General features: G+C 44.2%; 1 protein-coding gene across 12 annotated transcripts in view; it reads left to right on the top strand.

Moving 5' to 3' along the window:
* Positions 1-20,106, top strand: part of MFHAS1 (multifunctional ROCO family signaling regulator 1) — a 105,861-nt gene that overhangs the window by 9,626 nt on the left and 76,129 nt on the right. The window lies entirely within an intron of this gene.

Here is a 20,106-nt window from a genome sequence, read left to right as displayed (position 1 = left end):
CACCTCTTCTCAGGTGCTTTGGAGCTTGTGGATGCCTATTTCAGGGAGCTCCTTGTAGAGACAAGGAGTCGGAAGGGAGTGCCTAAGTACTGTGTGAATTATAACCACCAAACTCCTCTGCTGCAAACAAAATGGGTCAGTGCTTTTGACTAGCTAAGAACTTACTTGTATCTGAGAAAGTAATGCATTTGGGTTACAGGAGTCTCAACCTGCCTCCATGGTGTGTTATATGGTTGTCTTGCCTACATCAGGAGAGCTGATGGGATTCTGGTGATTCTGGAGCTGATTCATGCTTCTGGTCATAGTGTGAAGGACCTGTCTTATACAGAAGATGGTGGTGTTTTTAGAAGCTGCTGAATGGGTGTAGTTTACAGTCTTAGATGGGAAGGTCACCTGTGTGAATGTGGCCTTTGTTCCAATTAGACTAGCTGGGAAAGTTTTGTCCTCTAGCAATTCATTTCTGGGGAACCAGATGTAAGAACTGAGATTGTGGGGTGGGGGGTGTGCAAGACCTGTGGAAAAAAAAAAAGGCTGGTTGGCTTTTTGAAATTTAATTTGGAATGTTCAGGTAGACTGAACGTCCCCACCTTTAAGGGCTTGTGGTTCTGCCTCAGGAGGTTGCTGGAGGCTGAAGACATATTGCACTTGTGGTATTTTCCTGGCTCAAGCTTGGTGGTAACACTAATCAGGTTGCCAACATGGCCAGTGGTACTGTATTTTCAGACTTATGCAGGTTCTGTGGTTAGGAGTAACTTGTCTGTGGCCAGTGAATGGAGGCTGTGCTCATACTGAGCTGTGACTGCTGGAGTTGGTTGTGGTTTAAAGAAGACTTTAATTTCAGATTTGTTTTTTTAGTTTTCCCAGTGGTCATTTTCAAGAGCTCTGAGCTTTACCCAAAGGTGTACCGAGTATACCCCTTACTGGTTTTAGCTGCGGATTTCTGGGACATAAGGCCTACAGACTTCACAAGGTAGCATTGATTTTGAATTGGCACTTCATCATGGCAAGCCCTGCATGAATCAAACAACAGCTTTGAGATGAGCAAGGTGCTTCAGTTGGGAAGTCCATTAAACTGAGCGCTTTGTGAAGATCAGACTAAACTGAACTCCAAGGGCAAGTAACCTTCAATCTCAAATCCTGTTCAGACCTGTCTTGTACTGCCAAGTGCTGACTTGGATTTGGTCCTTGAACACTCCATGAAGCAGCTGTATTGTTGTTGATCTAGGATACATTGAATTGTGCTGATAAGATGATGGGATACTTCTGCTGGGCATTTATATTGGTGAGATTTCGCAAGCTTGTCATTTCTGCAAGACTCTTTATGAAAGCAATACCAGGATATCTCTTTTACCCAGTTTTAGGGTGATGTTTGCCAAGAGTCTAGTTTAGAGAAGCATTTTTATTTGTGTTATCTGAGGCAACCTACACCATTCTGGGAAAGCTCCTTCCTCCTTCATTCATGGTACCCATCACTTTTTGTAGAGTTTTCGATCTCTTCCTGTTACAAGAACAAAACAAAGGTACAATAGTGGTAGGACAGGGATTTATGTGCCTCATGCCCACAAGTGACTGGTGATAAAATTAATATTGTAGCTTTTGTCCTAACAGAATACAAGATTAAGGCACACTTCACTCAAGACTTGTTTCTTGAATGATCTGTACATAGTAACTTCCCAGTCTGTGTGCTGAATTCCTCTTGGAGCATGTTCTTTATATTTTTAGCAGGTTTTTCTCTCCAGCAATACCCAGTGAACAATGGTATCTAATAAGGGACTGATCCTGCCATGCAGTAGGGTAGGGTTGTTTATGAACTTCCTGAAAAATTAATTTGCCATGGTTTCCACAGCATCAAAATCTGCAGGGTTTGATTTGAGACAGAGCTGCTTGACCTAATTTGCTTCCAATGCATGTAGCAGCTTCTGCCCCATGAGACCACACAGTGGAAAAATATTGAAGGTGTACAGTGATTTGGCCTTGCTTGACTTTGAGAGATATGTGCAGTGCATTTGGTTCTTCTGTGTCAGTGCAAGGTTGGCAGCAGAGGACTACTAGAAGGGCTGATTTGTCCCAAAGCTATCCCAAAATAAGTGTTCTCACATTTAGGAGGATGCCCCCCCCTTGCTACATGGGCCACATACAGAGGGTGAGCTTCTTGCAGCTGAAGAAAAAGGCATCTTTATCGTGCTGTTTCTGAAAGTTTATGATGGACACAGCAGAACTGCAAAACTGTCCTGCAGTACAGACCATGAGTCTGCATGGTGCAGCAGCTCCCTACTGCATCTCTAGCTGTTGTTATGGAATTCTCTTACTGGCTATTTAGTACCTCTGTCCACTCCCTGTGGCCTCTTTCCTAAAAGCAGTAGTCAGGTATGGATGGCAAACAGTTTTTCTCTGAACAGATAGTGTTAGAAAGCAAGAACTTAGCAATGTGCAGAGCTGAAATGCCCAGGCTGTACAGTGGGGAAAATGAAGAGGCAGGGATCTCTGTCTGGGGCTGGGTGGCTGACATCAGTCTAATACTCTAAGTATTCCTGTTGCCCATGTCTGAACAGCTGCATTTTCATTTCTCATTAAAATTCTCAGATAAATTGAGATCAATAAAGAACGAAGTACCAAAAGATGGGATAATGGCTGGGTGATAAAATCCATTCTGATAAGCAGTCATCTCATATTGACCTCCTGACACTTGAATTTTTCTTTCCACCCTCTCTCTATATCGTGTCTAACTCACCAGTCTGTACACATATTCTCTTTTACTACATTATGGGGGAAATAGCATGCTTGTCTGTCAAATTGCTGATCTTTGTACTTTTCAGGATTACATCCTCAATGTATAATAATATGCAGCTGTATTTATTGTAATGTGTGATAGGGAGTAGTTCAAGTTGTTTATGTAGAATTCCTTTTTTTTTTTTTTTCCCCAAAAAAGAGCTGAACAGCTGAGATCTTGTCTATATGGGACCAAAGGGGGACTTGAGGCAGCTATATAACTTAGTTGTCCTCTTACTTTTGTAATTCTTCATCTGTGAAGCTGTGAGCAGCTCATAGGAGTGATGATCTTCCTTAGCAGGGGGATTTAGTCATGATGGGATACGCAGGAGCGGAAGTGACAGTAGGGTGGCAGTTGGGCTGCTCTGTACACTTTTGAGAGATCTCTACAGAAGGTGCCTTGCAAATTGCAGACTCGTGCAGGAGTAGCCAAAGGGCATGAGAAATTGCAAATCCAGACAAACTGGTGTCTGACCGAGCAACAGCTGTATGGTGCCAAACTCACTTAATGATAGGGAGCTGTTTCTGGGTCTAAATTTTTTTTTTAAGTGTGCTGTAGGTTGAGAGAACAGCTGCTGGCTTGGCCTCCACTGCCTTAATGTGAGTTTTGAGCCAACCAGCCTCTGTCCCACTGTTGAACTTTTTGAGTCACTCTTTCTTGCACCACTGTATTGCTGAGCAGCCCAACTAGGAACAAAGAGTGAGAGCTGGAATAATCAGTTTTGGCTCGGAGTATTCCCTGGGTATTCATTTGGATGGGTTGGCTTTCTTGGAGAAGCCTCATCTGGACTGTATCTTCAGGAAGCCAGCATGCTATGTTCAGAGAGAAGCAAGCAGGTGGACCTCTCCACATTTCCAGGACATTTCAGGCAGGGGATGATGGACAAACTTATCCTTTTTATATGTCTGTGCTAATGCAGTTAGGGGAAGAGATGGAGGATTTTGTGTTTCCTCTTCTGCGTGGTGCTTCTTACGCCCTTGCTGTGTGCAGCTATATTTTTGCATTGGATTTGCATGGCAAGGTTTTGGTAGCAGGCGTGGGGCCCTACAGAGTTTGCTGATGGAGGTTTCCCATCTCTCTGACAGAGCCGGTGCCAGATGGCTCCAAGACAGATTCACCACTGGCCAAGGCCAAATCCATCAGCAATGGTGGTAGTACCTTTGGGATAACATATACGGAGGGGAAAAAAACCAAAACCCCTTATAGCAGCAATTGCAGCTGGAGCAGGTAGATGCCCAAAGGAGGCTGTGATCCTGTGAGAAGCCTGTGCTGGAGCAGACTCCAGAAAGGACCTGTGGATCCATGGAGAGAGGAGCTCACACTACAGCAGGTTTGCTTGCAGGACTTATGACCACATGGGGGACCCCAGTCCTTGAAGAACTGCAGTCTGTGGGAGGGGCCCTGCACTGGAGCAGGGAAAAAGTGTGATGAGTCCTTCCCTTAAAGGAAGGAGCAGCAGAGACAATCTATGATGAACTGACTGCAGACCCCATTCCTGACCCTCTGTGCCATTGGAGAGGGAGGAGATAGTCAAAATTAGAAGGCAAAAAATCAGGAGTGAAGTTGAGCCCAGGAAGAAGGACTGGGTAGTGCAGAGGTGTTTTAAGATTTGGGTTTCTCATGATCCTTCTCTGTTTTGATTGGTAAAAAAATTAAAGTAATTTTCCAAAGTCAGGTCTATTTTGCTCATGGCAGCAGCTGGTGAGTGATCACTCCCTACTCTTTTCTCCATGAGCCTTTCACTGTATTTTCTCTTCCCTGTCCCATTGAGGAAGGGAGTGATAGAGTGGCTTTGGTGGGCATGTGGCATCCAGCCAGGGTTAACCCACCACAATTTTGTAGGCAGAACTGCTGGATGGGGTTGAATGTGCTAAAGCAAAGGGTGCTTGGTGGCAGGTTTCCAAACTAGGGAGTCAGCGGCAAGCACCGGGCCTACTTACACTCGTTGCATAGTCAGATGAGTTTTCAGGTCCTTTTGCATTTCTCTAAATCCTCATTTTGAACAGCTTCTTTCTTTATCTGAGAGACTTTCATGCTCTTGTTTCAGACAGTGATGCATGCACTAGATCTGGAAAATTCTCATATCCATATGACTATAGTATATCAAAGTGACTAAATTTAGAAAATTGAACAAAAAAGAGCTTCCCCTTCCTGTGATTGGACGTAATGTTTCTTGGTCACTGTTATTTTTACTATGAAACAGCTTAAATCTATTTTGGTTGGGCACTAAGTGGTGGCTGCAGTGTGAAAGAAGTGTGTTTCTGTGAAGTCAGGCGGCCATGCTGCAGCTTCAGGGCTCTGAGGGCAGCCTCCTCATGCTGAACATGTGCCAGTACTGTGCTGGGGCTCCTTTACAGACTTGCTTAGCTCTCTCGAGCCCTATGTGCTCACTAGAGGGTCTCTGGGGCTCAGAGTTTTGATGGCTCTGAATTTCTTCAACATCTTGTAGATGAAGTGAGTGGCAGTAGTGATGGATTTTAACACATGCACACGCACACCCCAGTACTTCACTCATGTTCCAAATTCAAGGAGGACAGTATAGGAAAGATGTTTGACTGGGAGCAAAGTAGAAGATGCAATGGGAGTTTACATGGGAACTAGTCATGGGACTAGTTTACATGGGACATAGTCATGTCTCTGGTTTCACTTTAATACATGGATCTTTCACTGTACAATTTTAGGACCAGGACTGAGCTATCCCTGCCTGGAAAATGCACTGGTGGAATCATGCCCTGCTGAGCACCTTTAGCTCTTGGTGTCAGGAATATGTAATGTAAGCTTTCAGACTTTCTTACTCATTTTGGTTTGGGGTTTTTATTTGTTTGGGTGTTTTTTAAGCCAACTCGTTGGTTAAAACTTTCTCTATGGAGGTTCAAGCTCATATTTTATTATAGCTAACTGCTCTGCTTCTACAGCCTTCTGACTTGTTTCCAAACACCCCACGCCTGCTTCCATATTGAGATGGAGTGAAGGAAGACAACTGGGATGTTGGGAAGAGATGCCTTTTTTTGCTGACCTCAGTATCTCAGGAATTTGCCGAGCAAGAATTTATTTCTTACTTTATCATCATTTTAACTTTCTGGTGGACAACTGTGTAGAAATGTTCAGTGGGTGAAAATGGATGCAAATGTGAGCCTCGCTCTGGAACTTTGGTCATCTCCAAGTGCTTTTGTTCAGGTTCATGATGGTGCCAGAGGGCAATGTAGGGAGTGAAACTCCAGTGTGTTTTGTCCCAACTAAAAGGTCCAGCCAGATCTGCATACCTGAACCTGTACTGTCAGGAGTTTTGGGCAATGAGTCTTGTTCATGTTGTCACGTGAAGGATCATGTTGTGATCCAGCATTGGTGACATTTTCATGGAGCTTGAGTAAGCAGAAAGTTTATAGTTTCTCAAAGGAGCATGTGTGTGCCCGGAGGGAGTCCTACAGGCTCTGAGGTGATCATTACTGGATTTTGGCAAGATCTTAACTGATGCTTGCATAGGCAAATAATTCAGCTCAGCAAGTAGCTGCTGTGGTCAACTTGGAGCCTTCCTAGGGTGAGGTGCTGAAATAAACAATCAAGAGTTGAGTCTTGTGGGCATCTTTTCCTAAGCAATGTGTGCCTCAAAGTCTCAGTCAAACTAGATTTCTTTACATGAAAGAAAAGTTTGGGAACCTTCCCCTGGGATCAGAAAAAAAAATTACCTTTCTCTGTGTCTTTTGTAATTGAAAGCTACCACAAATCTTTTGAAGCTGCCTGTTAGTTTTAACTTGTTCTTTGTCCTTCTTTGAAATAAATCACCTCTTACTTCTCTCACATAAGAGTGTTTAGAATGTTAGGTACATGCACACATGCACATTTTTGAGTGCTTACAGTGAAGTTTAATACAATGTTAAGAAAATGTTGCTGAGCATGGCAACATCATGTTCAGTTTAGTGATTCAGACGGGGATCTGATTAAGAAAAAAGAAGAAAAATTAAATTAAAGAACCCCCCCAACCAACCATTGGGCTGAAGAGAGTGTGATGAGAGGAGATGCTTAGTGGGCCTTTTTTGGAAGTGCGGTAGGTTGGCTCTGAATCTGTAACTTGGACTTCTGGCCCATCACTTTGCAGATGCCAAAACTGTGCTTCCCATTAAAAGCTGACAGCTGTGCAAGTGTGGCCAGGTGTTTTCGGCTAGGGGAAGCTGAGCAGTGTGGCTGTTCACTTACTGCATGGCTGTTTCTGCCCCTGAGCACCAGGATGGATTCTGGAAGCATGTCCTTGTAGTGAGGTTGGGCAGCTTGAAGGCAGTTCTTGACCAGCCTCTGGTTTATCACCAGCATGGGATTACGCATAAAACTGTCACAGGGGAAGCTGGCTTGTACTGGGCAGTTAATCTGACCACAGATAGGAGAAGCAGCCTGGCTTAATAGACAGGCCCCCAGAGAACAGAGATAAGACAGAATTGGAGACAGACAAGGATGTGATCCAATGAGTTCCAGCCTAAGCTACAGAGAGCTATTGGTCAGAGGGCTGAGGAGCCTGAACTTGGAACCAATCACAGGTGCTTACCCGGGAACATTAAAAAGGGTATTTAAGGTGAAGTCGGAGGGGAATAAAGGCTTTTTGTCACATGGACCACAGAGTGCAGTGTCTTCTGTCTCAGGCACTGCGCCAGTCGTAGTAACATAAAACCACGTGTTTTATGGCAGACCCGTGCCCAGGCTTCAGGTCAGAGTTTATTACTCTTAGCTGTGCTTCCTGAAGCATTTAGCGACAGTATTTTCCTGAAACAGCAACTTTGGATGAAAGCTGTGTCACAAAACAGCCTCTGCTGTGCAGCTGCTGCATTGTACAAGTTTTCTTGTGTGTGATTCTGCTTCTCTGGTATGTACCAAGGGCACCCAATCCCATCTGATTCTTGCAGGTGAGTATTGGAGCTGAGAACTGCCCACAAAGTTGTGGTTCTGCTGGAGACAGCACTTTTCACCCCTTGCTCTGTGCTGCTTTATTCTCAGTTGCGTAACGCAGCGTGATGTGTATAATCCAGTCATCATTACAAATCAGAAGTAATTTTTAATAAAGCTTTGCCTTGCTTGGAGGACTGTTCTCCTGGCTTGAGTGGTTAAGAGCAAAATGCAGGAGACTCAGGGAGGTGGGAGGGAAGCAGCTCAGGGAGGAGGGAGATAGACGCCTCTCTGGCTCCCAGACAGTTGCTGGTGAAGTCCAGAACTGTGGGACACATTTCCACTAGCACCAAGTATGCAAAATGCTTACGTGCATAGATAGAAGTAGCTTGTAGGTTTCTCCTTTCTCTGAATTTTTCACTCATAGAGCAGATTTCTGGTGGTGGAGAGAAGGAAAGGCTTGATCTAGTCCAATCTGGCTTCTACTCCTTCTTTTAACCTTCTGTGTTCAAAACACTGGTAGTCGTCTAGGGCCTCCTCTATCTCAGAGCAAACTGTGGTCCTGGACAAAGTGCAGCATTTACATCTCTTGCAATGGCAATGGCATACAGTGTGTGACCTTATTTCTTGGGCTCTTGCTCTGCCATTTTATTGTGGAAAGCGCACTGACTAAAATAATATGGCAAGTCTTATGTAGCTCTGAAATGTATCCTCCAGTATGCCAGCATTTTTCCCCACTTTTCCCAGCAGTAGCCACCTCTTAAGCTGCTATAGCTGCTTCACCTCCCCTCGGAGCAGGCCTGATTGGGGACCTGAGCTCTGGCACTTGGCGTTTGAGAATGTTTGAACAGAATGGCATTTGAAGTAAGCATCCTGCTGCTTCCTGGTTTTTTTTCAATCCCAGTAGTCCTCACTCTTGGGGTACCTCCAGTGTATGCTTTAGATGTTCCTGAGTCTCCTCTTTGATTTTCTAAGTTGATGACTGTAGAGTTTTAAGGTGGTTTCTCCCCAAGACAGATCCCATCCAGAGGAGAGCCTGTATGTTTATAGTTCAGGTGAGTTGATAAAACGTGTGAAGGAGAGGGGTCAGGGCTGTGTTACAATGACACTGATAAGTACCCCAGAGTTATCCACCTGGTGGAAACCAAGAAGTCATACTGGTTTACAGCACAAATAGGGGACCAGGAGAGAGCTCCACTCTACGACAGCATTCCCTATGAGGGAAAGGTGCAAGGCCGTAGAGGAAATAGTGAAGGAGTTAAATGTTCTCCTGGCAGCACTGCTGCCTTCCTGGGAGGCTGATGAGTTCCTTCTGGGACCCAGAGCTCCTTCCTGTTCCAGTAACAAACATGACTACCATAGAAGCGATTTTTAAACAGCAAAGATGAATGCTGCAGTTAACTTTTGGGCACTGAGAACCCAGACCATATGGCATTTAGCAGGCAATGAATTCTGTAAGAGTTAAGTAGCAAAGCTATTGTTTCTGTATTCACATGACTTCTCACTGGGAGGCATTCCAGTGGTAGAATAAAAAGCAATAAGCATTGATTGCAGCAGAGATAATAAAATAATCTATAATATTAAGTTCGTAAATAAGCACTTTTCATTGGAAAAAAGATATTTGTAGGAAAAAAGCTATTGTGCTGATTTACAGCAATTAGTTGTCTATCATCTGTTTGGATATTAGGGAATGAGAGGGTTCAGAAAAGAGTGGTTAAATTATTGGAAATATAGAGTAATCACAAATCAACACAAAAAGAAAAGTTGAAAGATTAGTTCTCATCTCTGGAAAAGGGAGCAAGTAAAAGCTGTTAATAGGAAAAGGACAGACAGAGCTTTATTCTATCACTGAGCAAGAGAAAGCCAGCAGGTCACTCAAACTTCAAAGACAGCAATTTTGGTAATACCAAAAGGTACTTTAAGCCAAACAGATAGAGCAGATTTGAAAAATCAGGTTTCCATCTCTGTTGGCATCGGGAGACTCGGACTCTGAGCTTTGTGGAGTGATGCTTGGGCACTTCCATGTGCACCAGCAATGCTTTTATAGTGGCCTTATGCATGAGACCAAGAGGAGGATTGGCCACTGGTCTCAGTATAGCTTGATGCAAATCTACATCACACTCTGTTTCACAAGGAAGAAACATTTGACTAAGGATGTACTTAACAAACTAGAGTGTAAATGAAGCAAATATATGTGAATAAGGAAGTTATATCTGATGTCCTTGTAATTAAGGAAACTTCTCTGATTCTGCAGCTTCCTGGTCAGCTAAAACCATACCTATGAACCGCATGTAATGTGAGATTAGTTATTGCTATGTAGAAAGTGAATAGCTTTGAAGGAAAAATGCCAAGGAGACATTTTGTTCCAATTAAGTATGAGCCTAGAATAAATTTTGTGATGTACATGCATAGACCAAGTTCCCCACTAAAGTGACTTCAATACGAAGTTATGTTGATAGATTAGAACAGGGATGAGTTCAAGTTGGTTCAATAACTAGGTAAAGCACTTGATTTAACATTTGAATATGAGCAGGATCTTTGGTGTAAAGACTTTTCTCCTTAGACCAGTCAATGTTGAAGGGTAAAAAAAAAGATATTCCTGCGTTTAAGTGGGCTCTGTGGTTGTCCTGATGAACAGTGAGTGTTTTAGGGCGACCAAAATAGCTTTACAGAGAAATATTGTGCATGCATCTCACCTTAAGTGATCTCGGAGAGAATACTTACCACCACAGGTTTGAATATATAGCTTCTTCCAGTTCAGTTTGCAAAACACACTGAAACCTTGGAATGGCCCTAAGGCAACAGCAACTCATGGAGTCAAGTTACTTTTACCCAGAAAGCAGTTTACTTAATCTCAGAGAAAACTGTTGGCCAGAACATGTAGAGGCAAGTCTTGCATGTGTGTTTTGGTTTGTTCTCCTTTTTCTTGGCTGGCAGAAGGCAAGTACATTTAAAAAAAAAAAAGAGGGGGAAAAAAAAAGAAGAGGAGAAAAGAAAGGATGCCTGGCAGAGTGTAAAAGGTTACTACAAGGGAAAACTCCAGATTTTTCACTTCCCAGCTGGACAGCTGTCAACTTCTAGAAGAGGGGTTTCATGGCCAGAATCCTGCCTTCAACCATGGCATGCATGGACATCTTGCGAGGAAGGAGTAAGCCAACAAGGGAAAAAACTTGTCCTAAGCCTTAGTCTGTCATGAGCCAATGACATCTGCACATGGATTAACCTCTTTAGTAATGCTTAAGGACACTTTGCTAGTTAATAGTCTGGTCTGCTTGTGAACCCTTGTGTTGCAGCAGTCTGCATCAGTTGCTTCCTTTTTCTTTTCCTCAAGTGTACTATGTAGTACCTGCATTGAGGCTTTCTAGTTTTTGTGTTGGAGCAGGCAGAAAACAGTCAGCCAGATCTGGACGCAATATTAGTAGCTAGACTGTTGTGAGGAAAATGTCTTGCAGACTTGACTAATTATCTGAATTTAGTAGAAGGGCAGGCGGAGTTTTGGTTCTGTCTCATCAGTTGCATAAGGCTGGAAGTCAGTGGGAGTCTTGTATGGCCTGCTCTGGGGCCTGGCTTTTCACATGGCCACCTGTTAATGTGTTGTGACCTAAACACGGAGAGACAGAGGGAGCAGGATGGTGACCAGTCCTGGTACTCCCTGCAGACTTCAATGGACTCTGCCTGTTAACTGTTCATCATAGTAATGGCTTTGAGAACTCCTTTAAACTCCTTTTTTTCCATTTGGTTGGATCTGGTGCTGATTATCTGGATGAATAAAGGGTCAGCATCTCTTCTGTGATGGAGAAGTAATAGCTTTGAAATAACTGTTTGGAAAGATGGGCTGAGACTGGTGGGAATTGTTGCTGTCTGGACTGTCTGCAGCCAGTGGTGTCTAGTGAATGCTCTATATGCAGATGTCCCTTGCTGTTACTGGGTGAGAAGAGACAGGTTGGGGCTGGCTGCAGCTTTCTCTCCAGCTAGTGCCTTGCCTTGGCAAACTGAAAAATTACTTACGGCAGATATGGCTGAAGAGGTGGAATTAAAAATAACCAAAAGGTAGATTCTGGGCTTGGGTACTCAGTGACAGGCTGTTTCTATTCTGGGATGAGGATAATTTGCACTGAACTCATTACACCATGACTCTCCCTTAAAATGCCTTGACAGTCAATTTCGTTCCAGCTAATAAGGTCCTAAAATGTTAATGAAGCAAATCAATTTTTCATGGCTTTGTATTGCAGTGGTTAGAAAGTGCTGTGTTGCAGCCTGCCAATTCAAAAAGCTTTTCAGATATTAGAAGGACAGCAAAACATCCAGCAATTTGAAGGATGTTTTATTTTCTCCATCTTTCCTTGGTGCCCCCTTTCATTTTTCTAAGACTTTATTCTGTGCTTTTTGCATGCCCCTTTTGTCACGTCCTTTCTCCATTGTCTGCTCTGGTCACTAATGGGAAGAGATGGCTTATTTCCACTTTCCCTACTGCACAAGGAGAAGAAAAATGGAGTGCCCCAACAGAATAGGTAGAGATGAAGCTGGACAAGGGAGGCTACTCTTGCTGAAATGCTATTTGAAATGTATTGAGTTTCATGGAAGAGAGTGGAGAAATGGCATCTTGTTCATCCCCTTTCCTCATCATTTTGGAAGGAGTAGTAGTGTCAAAACTCACAGCCCTCTCTCCTCTTGGCAGTTTGCTGAGATGTCAGTGTTACCTGGCATACATGCAGTATCTCATGGACTACAGAAGGAGGAGAGAGAATTTGCATTCATTGTGCAGCCACATTGATGGTTGATCACTTACCCACACTGGCTTAGGAACAGGTTAGATGGCAACCATTTTTTATTTCTTAGAAATGCTTATTTTGTACTGCCAGCAGGAGATAGAAGGCTCAAACTTTCACAACTGCTCCTGGAGTTATTTTGATAGAGCTGTTTTGATCATTTACTGCTCTCTGCACTGTTTGTGAGTCTGCAAATGGGAAGCACTAAATTGTGTGGTTTGGGGAATGTAAGGGTTCTTTTTAATTTCCTTTTAATTAAATTCCATTTTTAACTATAGTTAATTTCTATGTGCCTGAGAAGAATATAATTAACTAATGTTTTGGGAAAACATAGTTTTCCAGGTTTTGTACTTGGACTTGGGGACTCACCTCTGTAGGCTAGTCCTTTGCCTCGCAACTGGCAGCCTTTCCCACTCCATATGTTCAGAGCAAGCTTTCTTTTTATTTTCAAGCCCTCCCTTTCTTTTTGAACTATGTCAAATCCCAGGTTTATTTGTTCCTGGGTATGTGCTCTACCTGCTTTGGTGGTTCTGCTCACCAGCCTGCTGCTGTGATCATTACTTACCAACAGAATTTTTCTTCTCTGTTGCCTTTTTTGCTTAGCAGTCTCTCCCAGTAGGGCTCTTTGACAGACTGGGAGTTTTGTTGTTGTTTTTGTTTGCTAGTTCTAAGCTCCTCTGACTGGGGACTGCAACATGAGGCTTATGAAACTTTTGTTCATAATGTGCATTTCACCCTGCTCTGTTCTCTTTTGTGATGTTGTGATGTCTCTACTTTCAGCTTCTATCTCTTTTTTTGGCTATATTTGTAGCCAGGGGAATGACCTTCAGTGAGAAAAAAATAAATCGAGATCTCTATCTAGCCCTCTGCCTCAAGCAGTCCGGGTGGATCAAGTCGCTCAGGACTCCAGAAATAAATCAAGTGCGATGTTCTATCTTTCTGGGGAATATTTTTGTGTGCGACATGCAGACAGTGCTGCAAGGAGTGTATTAAAAATTCATACCAGTACAGAGCAGTATTTTATGTGCACATAAAATACTTGAGAATAAGCTTGTGGTGTCATGCACAGGAACATTTGTATGAAGCAAGTAATTAGTTTCATCTAAGCAGAGAGTGGCAGAGAAGATTTAAATGGTGTGGAGTAGAAGCAGGGTTGTTATGAGACACCATCTCCTTCCCTTTCCTTCTGCCAAGACTCCTGGAAGATTTCTTATAGAGCTGGCTGCAAAGTCCCAGTGTGTGAAGGCGTTTCCTGCGCTTAAAGCAGAAGGGGAAATCTGTGCAAGGGATATTCATCTCACCCTGCCTCTGTGACAGTTTAGATGTAATTATGTAAGTCCTCCAGCTATTGAACTTTAAAACCACAAACAGCCAGGCACAGAAGCTGTAGTTTCTCCAGACCCAATTTCTTTGCAGTTGTATGGATGAAAGGGGACAGGACTGCATGCAACACAGAGGGGTGTTCTGAGAGCCTGAGCTCTCATGTGAGCCCTGTTTTCCAACTGCTGTTGGAAACCAAGCAGAGGACACATGCTTTGGGTATGCAGGCAGTGTTAAAGTGTTCTATTCTCTGTTCTCCTGAAGGTATGACTGCTGAGTGATGTCACAAGAAAAGATTAGTCAAAGGAGGCTTGACAGAGAAGCAGTTGAAGCTGAGATGCAAAGTCTATCTCCTGTCAACCCCCCTTGAAGTGTTTTATGCTGGAAGGTTTTCAGCAAGGAGGAAGAGTGAGAATGGATTTAGGGTAAGAGAACATATGAGCACTGAGGCTGCAAAAAACAGTGGGTCCTAGAGTGGTTGGAGCAGCTCTATGATATATGATGGAGTAGGTGGGTCAGTGCTGAAGCAGGGCAAGATGTAGGAGCAGCTTGGTTTTGGCTCTCATGCCCTTCTTGTAAAGCATGAGCAATATATCCTCAAGGTCCCTGGCAGACTGAAGAGAGAGGAGCAACACCACAGAGCTGGGGCCAGGTCCTACTCATCCAGTGCTGACTGTTCCTATGGGGTCCAGATCCTGACAGCAGGAATCACAGCATAAAAATTATAAACATAATCAGGCTGATACTATGCAAATGTGTTGTCCTGGAAGCTTTGAGGGAGAGGAGATGGCATGACAGGCCAGACTAAAGTATCTCATCCCTATGGTCTTGCAGCAGATTCTTGATACATGAATTGGGAACCTTGGGCCATTTAGCATAGCCACTGCAGTGGGAACTGCATGAAGGTGGGATTTTCTTCCTGCATGCAAAACCTTCCTCTCTGTTAGGCAGCCAAGTAGGCTTACAACCGGCATTGGCTGGCTGCCAGCATGGAGTAACCAAACATTCCTACAAGTGCTCACTTTTCTTGCTGTCAGCCTCTCTCCTAGCTCTCTGATTTGTCATGGGTATCTGGCATTTCATGGATATTTTCTAAAGACCAGTGAAGCGTGCTTTGCAGCATGCATGGATCTGATCACTGGCATGAGCTTTGAGTGAGCATGTGCCTGTGTGTTCTGGGATAAAACAGTGGCAGTGAAGAGCATCTTGCTGACATAGAAGTAACTGCGTGACTGGTGACCTGGCTAATGCTGAAAGGAAACAGGCCTTTCTGGTAGAGCCCTGAGAAAGGGTGAAGACTTGTTCCTGCCTTTCTCCGTGACTGCCTATGTGTAGCACTCTTCTTCTAAATGGTGTGGGCAGCATGACTCGCTCAGCCCATCTGCCTGGGGGAGTTTACAAACCAATTTATCGCAGCAGCCAAACTGGCCACGGTAGTTTCATGACAGAGGGTCTTGGTTTGTGTCTCAAACTTAATTTGCTGGGCAGCACATTTTGCCAAGTTATGGAGACCAGTTTATGTGCCAAAACATCGGGAGGGTAGCCATGGGACAAATACAACTTTTCTGCACCATTTGTTCCATTGCGAATGAGAGGCAGCAAAGGAGCATCTTCTTAAGCATTTGCTCTGTGTTTGCAGGTGCTTTTAACCAGGGTTTGTGGGTGCCTCTCTACTATCAACAGATCTGGGATTTAGATACATCTAAACATCAGGCCTTGGTCCTCAAGTACTCAGCATTAAAGTGCCTTTAAAAATAGGGCTCATGCTCTTAAATCAGATGAAAAATTGTAGTCATGCAGATTTGTCTACTGGAAAAGGAAGTTGTTCTTTGCACATTTGACTGTTGTAGTTTTTAGCCTTAAGACTAAAGTTTTGGTCTTAGTCTTACTTGAAGAAGTAGTTGGAGTTTTGGTTAAGACCTTATTGGCTTCTGTGGAAGTTACAGTAAAACTAAGTCCATGTTGAGACTAGGATAAGTTTCATGGTTGTGTGTGTGCTATTGCAGGCAATCTTTTAGAGAGGGCAGGCAGAACTGAGGTTTCCAGTAAAATTTGTGACATGCTCAAAGAAGAATGTGCAAAATACAGCCTGTACATAGGGGCAGAACAAGTGCTGCAGACACAAGGTGCTACATTTAAACTGCATTTAAACTTAACAATTAAACCAAGCAAACACCCCCCCATGCCAGGCACTTAGCTTTTCCTTTTGTATCAATCAGTCCAGTACCTCTTAGGATCTCCTCTTTCCTACCCTCCTGTGGCCCTGAAGACTTTTATTGAATTTGAATAATTTCTGAATAGAAATATGAGATTTCTGAAACCTCCAAGAGATTCTGGGCCTGGAGAGTTTTATCCAAGCAGAGTGTCTCAATGCTAGTTTGTTATAGCATACATTACATTGCATATTGCAATGGGATTTGCACTGGCTTTTTTTCAGTAGTGATATGAGGTGTCATTTAGATAGGTATACCTAGTTTAGTATTATGATGAGTTTGTGCAGCAAAGATGACCAGTTTGCAATGAGAAGGCAATGAGGACAGTATAGTAAAGCAGCAGGACATCTTTTAGCTGAAAGGGGGAAGAATAGTAAGGATGCATAGGTGACCTTTTGTCTACTTGGTGCATAGTATGTCTTATGGAGAAATTGTAAGAAAAGTCTTTCTTCTGGGGAGCAGCATGTATGTCAGCAGGAAATGGGAGTGGGGCTGGAAGAGATTTGTTTGGGGCTGGGTACAGGGTACCTTTATCCCACAGATAGCCTAGAGGGGAAGGTCTAGCTGTGAAGAAAAGGAGGGTGACTGAAGAGCAGTGGCAAGAGTTTTGCCTGCAAATCAGACATCTGTTTTACCCTACAGCAATCTCCTCTGCATGAGAAATCACCATCTAAGTATTTCTGAAGTGAGAAGATGGAAATAGGAATGAAGGCTCAAGCAGACAGATCAGTCCTATTGCACTCCTCTGATTTAAGATCTAATGGATATTAGCCTTGTCTTTAAAGTGCATAATGGTGCACTGATTTTGTGAGTCATCTTTCAGAGATGGTGTTTTCAGTACAGTTATAAATACTGCAGTTTGGACGTCAAAATGGGGTTGGAAATCTGGTAATTGTTGGGAGATTAAGCCCTGTGGTGTACGTGCTTGATGGGGTGCAATGCTGCTTTAAAAGTATGAGAGCTCATGTAATTAAAGATGCTGCCTTGCATACTTAACTTTGAATTGCAAATGCCATCACATTTCTTCTGTTTTGGAAGACCTGTCTTCCTCTCTTAAAAGCTGCTCTGCCAGTTCGGGTTTGAGTGGAGGTGTGAGGTGAGGGGAGATACTCAAACCAAGTGTGAATTCAGACTGCAGACCATGGGAGCAAAATGGAATTGCTGCAAGTTGGGTATCTCTCAAGGGGAACTGTGCATATTCCTTGTGTCGTGGTTTCAGTTCAACTGGGTGGAATCACCAATTTTGTGTAGTGGCTTTGGTTTGCCAATTTTGAAATTTTCCAGCCAACACACCAATTTATGTCACAGGTTTGGAATTGGCCAAATCACGAGTACACCTACTAGAATTATTTATTCATTTCCTGCTGTGAATAGGATTAGGAGGAAGACAAAACAGGCTCAAACTTTAAAGGGTACAAATAAAAACTTTATTACGACAAACTACAAGAAAAAATAATAAAAATCAGAATAAAATTTTCAGAATACTTTTCCTCCCCCCACAACTTATTTTCTTTCACACTATCAGTGTACAGAAACAAGTCAGTCAGTTTACCATCTCTAAAAATAGTCTTTCAGCAATTTACTTGGGGGAGGAGACTTCTCTTCAGTCTATGGAGATTTCTCCACAAGAAACAGTTTTCTCGTGGCCTCGATGTCACAGTGAGTCAGCTGCCCGGTAGAATGGAAATCTGATCACTGTGTAAAAATTCCTTTCTCGACCATCGGTCTTCCCACAACTGTTACTGAGGACCATATCAACTTATTTGGCATACTTTAAGGATTATAACAGTTCAAACAAAAACTCTCTTCATCTCTGAAAACAGAAGTCTTTTTTTCTTCTCTTCCCTGGGGGGAAGCAGGGATCTTCATCTCCTCTCTATTCAAACTTCCTCATGGGGTCACAGCTACTTCAACATCTGCTTACTTTAGCACAAATGCCTCTACTCATATCTACAATTAGAACATTTCATCCACCCCATAATGCCTTTCTGAGTTACAGGGAAACAAGAGTCTTTCATCCATAGCTTAGAAAAGAGACATTTCAGTTCAAGAGTGAGGCATCTCCATCAGTTCCTTCTATCTGGGACTGACTTCTTCCTTTTGTCTGACCTCGATGTTTTAATGCTGTGTCTGTGCGTTATCTTCATCTCAGTCCTTTTCTTTCACTGGGGAGAGAGAACAAAGTGTCTGTAAGTTTCATTCTGGGCAGTGAAAGAGTTAGTATCTTGCCCAGGCCTGCAGATGGTCATGTGATCTCTTCCGGGCCAGGGCCGGGAGCTATTTTGTGATACAGTGTCTTCTCAGCAGCGGCTGGGCTGGACTGGGATCTTAGCAGGGGCCCAGCCAGAAACGGTAGTGTGTTGTTTGGCTGCATTCCATTCAGGGGGAGAAAACTCGGCTCAGCCAACGCCCCCCGCCCCCCCCCCCCCCCCCCCATCATTCTGCAGCTGCAGGGGCTGAGGCGGACCGGCCCGGCTCGGTGCCCCGCTGGGCCGGAGGGGAGTGGCAGGGCGGCCCATGCCCGGAGCTGCTCTTCCGGGATGTTAGTAGCGGCAGGATTTCTGCCACGCTGGGGAGGAGGAGGGAGCAGACCAGATCTCAGCAGCCGATGGGCCTCCCCCCACCTAGCAATCGCTGGGGCCCGGCCCTGCCGGGACGAGGCGCCCTCCCCCCGGCCCGGCCCTGCCTGCGGAGGGGCCAGGCCAGGGTGTTACCTGTATTGAGGCCGGGAGAGAAAGAGAGCTTTTCCGGGTTATTTTAATTTTAAAATGTGAATTTCACAGGGGTGTGTCCGTTTATTTCAGGGGTTTCACCGGTTGTCAGTCTTTGTCAGACATACAGGAAGCCTAACTGCTCCTCAGAAAAAATCACTTCCGTGGGTTGTCTTTAGTGTCAAACCAGCACACCTTGCCAAGCCCTCCCCTATGTTTTCATGCAATGAAATGACATGCTGTTTCCTAAAAGTGAGAAGAGAAGCCGTATGAGGAGAAGAGGGAAGCAACATTTGTAGGGCTTCATGCCCTTTGATGGGGCTGCCTGTTGTGCTATTGCTGCACAGGCTGAGCAGTACTTTGAAGTGTGATTTCTTTTCTGTTTTTCCTGAGATACCCAGCAATAGCCACTAGACAGAAAGAGACATTTTCTGGTATTCTTTAACAGTAGAGGAATTTATTGCAAGTGCATTTAAAAATGGAGGAGTCCAAGGACCATCTGTCTTGAGTATTTTAGTGGAAGTGGGGACAGCTCACAGTGGCTGCTTGATTGTTGGGTCCAGAGAGTTTTGTGTGGACTTGTGGCTGCAGCCTACTTACAGCTGGCCTGCCTCTAGAGAAAGTCACTGATCAAGCCAGTTGTGACCTGATGATTCTGCCTTGGGTAGGTCTGTTTAGCACCTATGCAGGTGCACTCAGAAGAATTGAGCCCTTGCTGGTCATCCCATATTGCCATTGAGAGCAGACCCTATCTCCCAGACAGGTATCAAGAGGTGTCTCTGGTGCTGTTTGGTGTCTAAGCTGTAGCTGGACTACTCTGAGGAGATGGCATATTGATGACTGGAGTATCTCCCTTGCTGAGGCCGGTCATGTGTAGAATGGAGCCAAGAGGAAACTTGATTTGCTCTGAGCAAGCTGTTGGGGAAATGTTCCCCTGGGCTGGGCACATCTCAGCAACTGGCTTTCCCTTCTCACTGTGCTAACCCTTGTGTCTTGCCCTGAACTACATTCTGCAAGAATGCCAGCAGTGAGGAGCTGCCAACTTGGCACTTGAACAGCAGAGCTGACGCAACTCATTTCACAGAGGGATAGCAGGAGGTGTGAGAGTCCCCCACTGCTACTGACTCAATACAGAGCTGGTATTGCCTCCATTATGGAAGAGCTGATAGCTGGGAGCTGTGATTTGCATGCTCAGCAGACTATAGTATAGCCAAGGGTCCTGACGGGATGCAGCAGCACTCCCCTGGCAGCTGTGGCAAATGCACCCAGAGAGAGAGGCATTAGAGAGTCTTCCATCTAGATGCTACAAATCCCTAAGGAGCTCTCGAGGCTGTGTACAGTGATTCAAAGCAGAGACTGGAAAGATGGCATATATTACATGCGTGGGGAGCACAATCTCTCCAAGCTGTACTCAGGACACTCCCCATGGTTACGTGTATGGTACCTGCTTG

Source organism: Sturnus vulgaris, chromosome 4 (genome assembly GCF_052056855.1).
Source record: "Sturnus vulgaris isolate bStuVul1 chromosome 4, bStuVul1.hap1, whole genome shotgun sequence".
Classification (NCBI taxonomy): Eukaryota; Metazoa; Chordata; class Aves; order Passeriformes; family Sturnidae; genus Sturnus; species Sturnus vulgaris.
The sequence above is the reverse complement of the archived record's forward strand: the minus strand, read 5'-3'. Positions and strand labels throughout refer to the sequence as shown.